The sequence below is a fragment of the Cryptomeria japonica genome, chromosome 3 (assembly GCF_030272615.1).
Source record: "Cryptomeria japonica chromosome 3, Sugi_1.0, whole genome shotgun sequence".
Classification (NCBI taxonomy): Eukaryota; Viridiplantae; Streptophyta; class Pinopsida; order Cupressales; family Cupressaceae; genus Cryptomeria; species Cryptomeria japonica.
The window spans coordinates 521,260,962-521,273,009 of record NC_081407.1 but is presented as its reverse complement, the minus strand read 5'-3'; the positions used below and the strand labels follow the sequence as shown (position 1 = coordinate 521,273,009).

The 12,048-nt window shown below is 37.2% G+C and overlaps 1 protein-coding gene across 2 annotated transcripts in view; it reads left to right on the top strand.

The window, feature by feature from the left end:
• Positions 1-12,048, top strand: part of LOC131060213 (uncharacterized) — a 53,052-nt gene that overhangs the window by 29,013 nt on the left and 11,991 nt on the right. The window lies entirely within an intron of this gene.

Genomic DNA, 12,048 nt, shown 5'->3' with positions numbered 1-12,048 from the left:
TCCTCACCCACATCTTCAATCACCTCCTCTATCTGCTCACATAGGTAGGTGGCATTCTTGCAATGGGTGGAGGCATCAATAGACTTGATGAAAACGGTGCCCCCTGAAATAAAAAAATAAAGCCAGGTCAATGATCATTCAATAAACCATTAGATAAAAAATAAAAAATTAAAGACTATATGAAACTAAAATTAATCAATCACCTGCGGAAGAAACAAGAAAATTAAGGAGAGTTCTATTTCTCCTATCCGTCCAACCATCAGTGCTCCATATCTGGCGTTGTTCATCTAAATCCTTCTTCACATTATCCACCATTTGAGACAAAATGGGTCCCCTCAAATCACTCTCACTAGGGGCTTTGAACCCCGCCTCGCATATGGTAATGGCATCAACCATTTGTTGCCAATAAGGAGACCTGTCGCAAAGAAACTCAATGAGATAAGTTAAGTATAAAAATTCAATGAGATAAGTTAAGTATAAAAATTAAACAATCAAAGTTATCAAACATAAAAGTTAGTAAAACATTCACCTGGCTACAAAGAATGGAATACAGCTGTAGCTCCAAAACCTGCCAACTGCCATTTTAGCAGCATCATGGACCTCCTTGTTCCAACCCATGCCCTCAAGCGACGGTTGGGACCCAGGAGTAGTGCGAGGCACAAAGAAGGAATCCAACCTAGATTTACGAATCCTAGGTCTAATGGTAGCACTCCCACTACAACTACTAGTGCTAGGAGCATGAGAAGTGGCGGTGGCATTGGCACTTATAGAAGCAGAAGCAGAAGCAGAAACAGAAGCACCAGTAGTAGCAAACTGAGTGGGATGATATGGAGGTAAGGAAGAAGGGCCTCCAACACAACCTAACTGTGTCCCTCTTCCTAAAACTGTCTCTCTCCCAATGGTCGCTCGATCCTCCTTTTGTTTCTTTTTCCTTTCAATCTCCTCAACCATTACATAACATTCATGTACGGCCTCAGGGACTGCTTTTAGGCATGGTTCGGCATCATGTCCACGCACACCAGCAATATGGTATTTCAGCCTATATATACCTCCATGGAATATTGTTTTGCAAAACATACATTTTGTTTGCCCCTTTCCTTGCCCTGGAAAATCCTAATGATATTTCCAAGCAGTTTCCTTTCTAATGGGGGGTCTAGAAGCTGAAGTAGACATTTTAGGATAGTTTTGTGAAACTTGAAGTTGAGGCAAATAATAAAGTGAAGTTTGCTGCAATAAAACATTACAAATACAAAATAAAATTAATACATATTACATACATTCAAAAAAACTAAAGTAGGGTTTGTCAAACCCTACTTTAAAAAAAAAGAAATTTACAAACCCTACATAGTACAACACTACAACTACATACTACATGCTACATACAAACATACAAAAGATTTTGAAAGAAAATGTAAAACTTTCAAAAAAAATGAATAGAAAATGGAATTTTGCATACAAGAAACAAACAAATCTTCAAAAAAACAATTGTACCTCTTACAACAAGTTTGAATCGAGCTGCAAAGTCTTCGTATCGAACTCTTGATGCACCAAATCGAAACACAATGCAGCTCCAATGTGACAAATTGAAAAAAACTTGAGCTTCCTCCTTGCTGGTTTTTCTTCTATGCACCCTTGTTTTTCTTCCCAACTCACTTTACTCCTTTTTTTGCAAGTGAATGAAATGAAAGTCACTTTTAGGGATAGAAGATAATTATAAAAAAAAAACGGACTTATGCAAAATAATTTTTTTTTGTGTTTTTCTTTGGCTTGACGCCGGTCGAGTTTGGGGCTCGAGACTCGCCGAGTTTGGCGAGTTTGGGCCAAACTCGCCAACTTGACGAGTCCGAGTCCGAGCCCCTGGGACTCGCCGGGCCTGACTCCTACTCGGACTCGTCGAGTCTAGGCGAGTCCCGTTTCTATGGTCTTCACAGATTGAGTCGCAGGACTAGGAGTAGTAGAAGGCATAAATGGACCAGTGGTCTCATCAGCCACAACATCACGACTAAAAATGAGACGATCTGTCTTTACATCAATCAACCTGTAGGCCTTGTGGTTGTCGTTGTGACCAGTAAACATAAGTGTTTGGCTCTTTGAATCTAGCTTAGCATGCTTAGCGTCTTGAATCCATACATGAGCCGTAGAACCGAAGACTTTCAAATGGCCCACTTTAGGCTTGCGTCCTGACCAGGCTGCTTCATGAGTCATCTTCTTAATGGCATGTGTAGGTGACCGATTTGGTAGATAGACTGCAGTGTAAACTGTTTCAGCCCAGTATTTCTTAGGAACGAGCCATTTCAGTAATGGTGTGATTTCTACGTTCAACTACACCATTCTGTTGAGGGGTGTATGGTGTGGTGAGTTGGCATTTAATGCCATGTGTAGCACAAAATGTAGAGAAGTCATTGGAACAAAACTCCCCCCCATTATCTGACGTTAGAGTGACAATCTGAGAACCAGATTCTTCCTCAACTAAGGCTTTAAACTGCTGAAATGTACTGAACACATCTGATTTATTTTTCAGAAAATACACCCACATTTTACGACTGAAATCGTCAGCAAAAAACAAGAAGTACCTGCAACCAATAACAGATGGAGTGTTGATTGGCTCACATACATCAGCGTGAACCAATTGAAGGACCTTGGAGGCTCGCCAAGAATCACCATCCAAGAATGGTGTCCGATGTTGCTTCCCAGCTTGATAGGTTGCACAAACTCCACGATTTTGAGGTTGGATCTTAGGTAGACCAGCAACCAAACCCTCTCGATATAACTGAGAGAGATAGTGCACGTTTAAGTGCCCATAACACTGATGCCAAAGTGTTCTGATGGATGTACTCCTAGCAACCAAAGCATGCTCTTGAGAATCACCAGAATCAACAAGTCTATACAAACCATGATCTTCAAGTCCCATAGCGATTGTAGTACGAGTCTCCCTATCAATGATGCTGCAGATGGATGAACTGAAGACAACATCTAATTGAGGAGAATGCCTCATGATTTGACTGACGGAGAGGAGATTATGTTCCATGCCTGGAACATAGTACACATCAAGAAAAATTAAATTTCTAGCTCGTGAGTGAATCTGGAGAGTGCCCTTACCAGCAACTGTGTACTCTTCTCCTCCTCTGAAGATTACTGAATCCGAAAATGGTTCAAATTTTGTGAACCAATCCTGACGATGAGTAAAATGCCGCGAAGCTCCTGAATCAATATACCAAGCAGAAGATTGTATTGGATCTGCTGTTCTCTTGGCCATAAAAGCATAGAAAGCAGATTCTTTATGCTCAGAGTGTTCGGCGACATTTGCTTTTTGTTGAGACCCTCCCTGCTTCTTTTGTTTAGAAGCCAATCAAATTCGACACTCGACCTTCATGTGACCAAACTTGTGACAATAATTGCACTGAACGCTCTTCTTCTTGCTGTCCTGAGAAGAACCAGAGCCTTTCGGCTGAAAAGATTGAGCCTTCCCTTTGTTCTTAGCAGAAGATTTGGCAGAGAACGCTTGCTCGGTGGAGGTGGAACTGGTACTGCTTCCAAACTGCTGGCACCACCGATCTTGCTGTAAAAGCTTGTTACAAAGATCGAAAAACTTCAAATCGACGTCAATGAAAGTGATATTCAATATTTCGATGAAATGCTCATAAGATTTGGGCAAACTCTTCAAAGTAATGACGACCATGTCCTCTTCCTCCATTGTGCGACCAATCGCCTCAAGTTGGTCACGAATGTCCTTGATCTTGGTCAAGTGATCCTATAGAGGTGTCCTCTCGTCCATCATAATCGAAAAAAGCATATTCTTCAAAAAAAATGCTCTGCTCTTGTCAGAGGTTTCATGGAGACTCTTCAAATGATCCCATATCTCCTTCGCTATTTTGTCGGACAGTACCTGAGGTAGCTGCTCGTCTATGACAGAGTTTAATGAGCATGATAGCTTCTCGGTTGCGCTCATCCCATTTGTCCTGATCTTTTCCAGCAGTGGTTGGACGTTGAGACGTGCCCAAAACAATTGCATCAAGATATTGGTACTAAAAAATGGTTAGCATACGTTGCTTCCAAGTGTTTTAGTTGCGACCGATGAATTTCTGGTTGCTTTCGAGCATTATATTCGTCAGAGATGCCATCACGTACCCCGAGGTTGAACTGGTGAAGGCACGAAAACCAGCAGATGAAAATAGAGGGTTTTTATCCAAAAATTTTGCAAGTCAAATTTTTAAGGTAGAAATTGAAACCTTAGCACGGTTTTCGAGGCAAAAATTTTCGAGGGACCCAAAAAAATCCAACAACCCAGTCCAGATCTCAAAAAACCCACAGATTTTGCAAATAATTTTTTTTTTTGACTTGTAATGAAGGAGATAATCTCAAAACCCTAGCACAGTTTTCGAGGTAAAATTTTGACTGACCTAGAAAAATCCTACGAAGACCCAAAAATCCTTGCGAAAAACCTAGAAAGAATCTGCAATTAGAATAATTTTTCTGAAAATGAAGGGTCAAATCCGCGGGCTCAAAAAACGATACACCTAGAAAAATCCGACAACAACCCAGTTGAGCTCTCAAAATACCCACCAAGAATCTGTAATTGGAAAAAATTTTCGAGTTGAAATAGAGGGTTAAAACCCTAGACGAATTTTCAGAAACCCTAGGCGGCCATTAAAGCTCAGAAAAATTGCAGAATGCCATCGTGTAGGTAAAACGACAAAGGGCACAAAAATCACGGGATAAATTTCAATTTTTTTGAAAAAATCGCACAGGATGAGGGCAGAAAAATGTGAAAAATGAAAAACGCGACCCTGCTGAAAAAAACGGACCAACAAACTTGCGAATTCAGAAAAACCCTTGACGAAAACTGATGTGGGTAGGAAATTTTTTCCAAAGCAGACCCATGATGCAGGAAAAATATTCAGAAAAGTTTTGGATACAATCTTCACTAAAAATTCTAGAATTATAAAATTGCTGCAATTTTTTTTAATCCTGCTCTGATACCATGTGAAAATCAGAGATGTTTCACTGGTAAAAACTTAGTTCATATTAATTGGTAAAGATTACACTTTTTAGAAACACAAAACACTGGAGAAATTAATGATATTACCTACTTCTATCTACCTAATACTGTAGATACATTAATGAAATCTAACAACATAAGTTGACCATTAACAATATAAGAAATTATTATTCTAACATTCCAGGGACAGATCTTCAAATTGGAACTGTGGATACAATTCCATTACTCGCATCATCCTTACCCATCCCAGCGCCCAGCGAGTATCCTTGGATTCCTTTGTCATGTCCCCATATCAAATTGATATAATAATATTTGACTAACAATATTAAATATTGGTCAATAAGTATTGATTAATAATAATATTTATTTATATAAATTTGATCTTTTAATAATTGTTTATCTATTTAATTTAATAGTATTTGGAAGAAATAATCATATCTAATCAATTAATTAGTTAATTACCCTAAGCAGTTCAATTTCTAAACTAATGCTAAACTTATGATTAATGAAAGGAGCAGCAATATATCATAACCAGCAGTTAAGGAAAACGAATGACGAAATTCATATTGCCCAGCTTTTAATATAAAGTGCCAAAGTTTGTTTAAAATAAAATGGAATTAAAGTAAGCTAATTCAGGCTGACTCCTTTCACAACAGCGATCAATAATCATTGAGGGCAACAATTATGTAATTCCAAATAGCAATGCTAATATAAGGAGGAGCAGTGATTATAAATAAAAAGGTGGCAGCGATTAAGAACAGTGATCAAGAATGTCTATTGAAGAAAGCAGTGGTTATGTGCTTTAAGGCAGCGATTCATAATGACAAAGTGAATAATTTATCAATAGATAGGAGTGCGATTAACAATTCTCTAATGCAGTGATTTGTATAATTTCAATGATAACAATTTCTTATTAAAGTGACAGTGATTCCAATAAGAACAACAAACGGGATTAAGTGAAGGGCAGCGATTAAGCATAGTGGAAGATATTAACAAAAGGACATGTTCATTCAAAAAGTCATCTTCATTCCAAGGGATGTTTCCCTTCAAGAAAAGAATAAAGATACAAATTCAGAATGAAGTCTAAAAACCACGGAAGAGAATATATATATTATCACCATCAATCAGATCGGAACACAATTGTTATTGAGTTACAGGCAATAAAATCCTTGTTCTCGGCAGTATGCATAGGGGATGTGCTTAATACGTATGCCTAATATATGAAGCCTGATAATGCCTGTATGCAGAATTTAATAGTAATATTAATATAGACTGCAATACGTATGAGTCATGTTAATTTTATATAATGGCAGATCAGATCTGATGCATGTCAGATCTGTATGCCTTTACAGTCACAAATATATTAATAACTAATATTTTAAGTCAGCAGTGGTATTAATAATTTATACAACAGGTAATTAGTAAATACATTTATAATTGATAATATAATTTTAATTAATTAATTAATTTATGTATGTATATATATGTATATAGAAAGAATCAAAGAATAATTATATGAATATATATATACATGAGGATAAACTAGTAATCCATTCTGAAGAGTAAAGGTAGGCAGTTCTTAATCAGATTTACCATAATGCAAATACATCAACAATAATAAATAAATTTATCATGAACATAACTACCAATTAATTTAATACATCAAATAAGAGTTACTCGATTATACAAATAAGAGGGTCATCAATAAATTACAAGATAAATAAACAATTCATAAACATGAATGTCTTAAACTTACCTAAAACCATAATCAGTTCCGTATTTCCTATTCCCCAAGGGAGATAGGTGCTGCTAGAAAGGGGCAGAATAAAACCACCTCAATAGGAAACCCCAAGGGTGAAAGGACTCCTGAAATCTGGGCTGCAGGCCCCAAGGGTGAATGGACTGAGTCCTGGTAATCTGGGTTACATTGAAGAGGTGTCAAGCACCCTAGGCAGCCAAGCCCTCTTCTGGGAATAGGGTCAAACTGGTTTGGGTTTAGGAATGGTTTTAATAAGACATATTACAAAGAACTAGTTAGTTATGCGTAGTTAATCACAATAAAAGGTAGTAATATAGATGTTGCTCTTGTTAGTTGACAATGTATAAATAGGGGGCATTACATCCTTTGATTCTATTGATCTGACGGACAAATGGACACACCATTAGCTAGCCTCTAGGGTTGGTTGGGTGGGAAGGAATGGGATTGGTTGGCTTTTTTGCTATTTTATAGTTGCTATACACTGTCCTTTCCTCCAAGCCCTTGTGCATTGGCCATTCCTCCATTGTCTCTCCTCCATTGTCTTCTTGACATGCTAATGTGGGCTAATGGATTTTTGCATAAGAGAGGCTCTTCGCAGATTTTTATTGACTTTCTCATTGGATCATAGAGCTTGCTTACTTTTCTGCTTTCCCCACTTCATCTTGTAGCCTTTTTGCAGTAATAGGCATCATAGTGCCCCTAGCCAAATCTTACCTGTGATCTGCATGCATCCATCTTATTGTTGCGAAGACTTTCCATCACTGTCTGCTTGCTTTCTTTTCTCTACAACAAGGACACTTGCTTCCACAATATCTTGTAGAGCTGGCAGAATGCTACCTCTCAAAAACGTATTAGGAATTTTATTATTTCCATTTCCTCCCCATACAGATTGGTCCTTATTACCAAGAAGTGGGTCACTTTTGGTCTTGTCAAAAAATTACTGGAGATTTATTTCATGGAGAGCAATCTAGCTCCATTTGGCTGAACAGATTATAGTTTTAGCTGATTTGATCGTAATTATTTTCATGAAGCATGTACTTAGGAAAGAGATTTGAATTTTATTAGAGAAAAATCTGGTTTACTAGTCTTTCTCAATTGTATTGAGAGAGAATCTCATTGTTGCTGCTAAGTTGGCATATTTTATATTATTCCATTATGTAATATGTGATGAGAAAACAAATCAAATTTGGATGACGTTAGACATGGGAATATACACCAAGGTTGAATGATTGGCAGATATGAAGAAACAGGTAAAAACATTGATGAATGTTAGTGAAAAAGTTGTTTCGAGAGGGGAAGCAAACAAGGGCACCAGGTTGAATACAATGGGTGATCAGTATATAATAGGAGGACAAGAACCAAACTGAGACAATATCGCTTATAAAAGAAAACTAGATAAAATTATAACAAGTGTTACAGGGTGGGAAATGAGCAGTAAAAAAGTAAAGATGGAGCTAACAGTATTTGGAAACCTAATGATAAAGTGAAGCAAAATATGATAGTTTGGTGGGCACTCGGAAGGAATTTTAAGAATGTGTTTTGGAATCCAAACCTATCTTTATGCTCTATACTATGAGTGTAATCTTTTGTTGAGATGTAATCTGGCTTTATCATTCACTTGTTGTAGGAGTAATCTTAAGTTATTTACAAGTAATAACAAATGATACAACTTCAGGACTTATGTTACTTTCTTCACCACAACTCAAAACAAACAAGACCTCATCATGCCTCTTAGTACAACATAACATATTTTTTGTGTGCAATGTGTGCCATTAAGAATGACGCTTAAGTATGCATATGTTCTACATATATTTTTGATTAGTTGAATTGTATTCCATTTGATATCTATAGACCCTCATTGTAGAGCTCAAGCCTAAAATCAACTTGGGTGCCATAATACAAAACATATGATGCTTTTGGAGATTTAAAAAATAAAAATGATAGCAAATGCTCTATTGCCAGAGAATGAAACCTTCTATTAATTAAATAGATTTTTATTTAGTTCTCTTCTAGTCTTTCCCTATTTAAATAAATATCTTTGTTTATTTGAATTATCCTTTCCCTAAATTAAATAAATATTTTTTTATTTAATTAGTCCCACCTCTAAATAAATCTTTATTTATTTAATTAGTCCCACCTCTAAATAAATCTTTATTTATTTAATTAATTCATTAGCTTTTACCCTCCATGACAAGTGTCATTCATTTCTTAATCCGCCTTTAATCACCTCTCTAATATTTTACAATTTCCTATACCTACCCTCTAATTTGAGTTGATCATTTATCCTTCCACCTCTTAATCCTAGCCCTCCATTTCTAGGGTATTCTCTATAAAATAGACCTCTTTCCCTTCCTTTCAGATCAGTCAATCAAGTGAAGTACCTACACTTAGTCGAATTGCATACACAACCACAATTCGTTCTCTATTAAGCTCTTGTGCACACAAAATCTATGAGCAACCATAATATCAAGCAAGATCAATGGAGAGATAGGAGGACAATGGAGATCAAACCCATGGAGCATGTGAATGGTATAATCTAGTTATTTTGTTTATTTGCATGTTTATGGTTTTATATTGGTTTTATGTTGGATTCCATTGTAGAACTAGGGTTTAGTGGTTGAATCTAATAAGTTTTACAATAATTTTGATTTCCAATTTCAACATCCCAAGTTCATGAATTGATGTAAATCATGGTAGAGATGGGGCAATAGGCAAGGCCCCCAAGCAAACCGAGTGCCCTGAGTCAGCATCATCTCCATGGTTCTACCCCATCCAATGGACACGCCATGGGTCATTTGATCTGGATAGATATATCCGTCGATTACTCCATCAATAAATGGTGCCTGAACTGATTTCGCCAGTCTCACCTCATACATCTCGTCCTAGCTGATATGATTGCCACAGACCTCCAATTTTTCACAATCAAACACTCGGTGCAGAGCATCTATGTTGTCGCCCTCTTGGTTGTATACAACCAACTCGCCATGGATAGGAATCCAAAGGATCCGATAGACATCCTCCAAAGTAACAGACATCTTCCTTGTAGGCAAATGGAAGGTATAGTGCTCACTATACCATCGCTCAGATAGTGCAGACAACAAATCGAGATTTGTCCGAATCTTGGGCATAAAGGTCACATGCCATAATCCCAAAACTGAGTGTCAAGTGGTCATCCTCTGATAGTTGCAGTCTCAATCTCTAAGTTCGAGGGAATCTCTCGCGTGAATCTAACGGGGCTAAATCAACCTACAATCACAAATGCAATTGCATCAGTGCCAAAACCTTATCAACTTCAGTCGAGCTTTTGTCAGCTCTATCTCGCGACTTCATCAACTTTATCAGCTTCATTAGTCGCTCAATCTATCTTGTTGGGGAAATCGCCGGATTTCATCAATCCGACTGTCTATACTAATGGCCATTTCTGTTTATCACACTGACAACTTGTTTTCCCCCTATTTTGACCAAATACATGCTAGTTTTAATCTTATACGCACTAGCAAACCATAAACGCATTTTGATCATGCATAAACGCACTTTGACCATATACGCGTCACTGTTTGACACATACGTGTCAAAAAATTATAAAAACAGCTATCCTTGACACATACGTGCTAGCAACAATAACGCGCCAACATTTGATGCATACACGACATTATTGACCCTATACATGTTTTTGACAAAAATGTAATTTTAACGACCCTAGATGCACTTTTACTGAGCATATACACGTTTTTAACAGAGACGCGCTAGAACTAGGCATAGACGCGCTGAGACATGCGTTTTCGGCTTTTTCCCTAGTGCCGCGTTTTTGGCGACCTACATCCTAGACCTATTTATGACACAATAAATGCACGAAATCAAAAAGGCAACAAGGTACATATCGGCTCTCCATACTCCTTTGGCCGCTTGTGTCGTTGGACTCGCTCGAATTTGTGAAATCGCTTTGCCATGGCTCCGCTATGGTGCTTGCTCTCTCGCCTTCGCTCTGCGCCTTGATCTATGAAAGTGATGGATGCAAATGAGGTGGTCCCTATCCAACCCTCATATTTATAGGCATGGTAACCCTAAATGCCCATGGTGACCCCGTGGTTGCTGTGATCCCCCGAGACCCCTTTTTTGCCTATTCTTGGCCTTTTTCACCTGCCTATCCTTCTTGCTTAGCCTATTCTAGCCTTTTTCTTTTTCGAGAGATTGTCCAAATTTTTCAAATTTTTTTCACCCAATCTCTTGAGGAGGCATGTCGTCTTCCTTACCAGGGGCAACCTATCGTATTAGTGTATTATTTTTTTTTTGAAACAACGTGATAAACTGCATTGTCTCAAAGAGGGGCAAAATGTAGACACCTAAAATTGCCCTAGCCTAATTAAATAATTATTTTATGTATTTAATTATTTTATCCTAAGCCTTCTATTAATTAAATAGATTATTTATTTATTTAATTAATTCACTAATCCTCTTCTAGCCTTTCCCTATTTAAATTTATTTATTTAAATTATCCTTTCCCTAAAATAAATATTTAATTTAATTGGTCCCATCTCTTCTATTAATTAGACAAATCTTTATTTATATAATTAATTCATTAGCTTTCCTTCCACAAGAAGTGTCATTCATCTCTTAATCCACTTTTAACCACCTCTCTAATGTTTTACCATTTTCTATACCTACCTTCTAATCTAAGCCGACCATTTATCCTTCAACCTCTTAATCCTAGCCTTCCATTTATAGGGTATTCTCTATAAAAGCGATCTCTTTCCCTTCCTTTTAGATCAATCAATCAAGTGAAGTACCTACATTCTGCCGAATTGCATGCACAACCACAATCCGTTCTCTATTGAGCTCTTGTGCACACACAAAATCTGATGGCAACCATAATATCAAACAAGATCAACGGAGATAGGAGGACAATGGAGATCAAACCCATGGAGCTTGTGAATGGTATGATCTAGTTATTTTGTTTATTTGCATGTTTATGGTTTTCTATTGGTTTAATGTTGGATTCCGTTGTAGAACTAGGGTTTAATGGTAGAATCTAATAGGTTTTACAATAATTTTGTTTTCCGATTTCAACATAAACAATAGGGATGCCAAAAAACCTCGTTGATTTCTTGTTTTCCTTTCACATTCTCCCTAGCATGTTGGGGTTCATGAAGTATTATGATGAATACTTTTTTATTCTGTTGAAGGTTAAGTTAAATGACAACAGTTAGACTTGTAATCTTTTCACATGTTATTTTAAATCATTTCCATGCATGCTTGACACAATTCATGCAACCATGGGTTCTCTAGACTA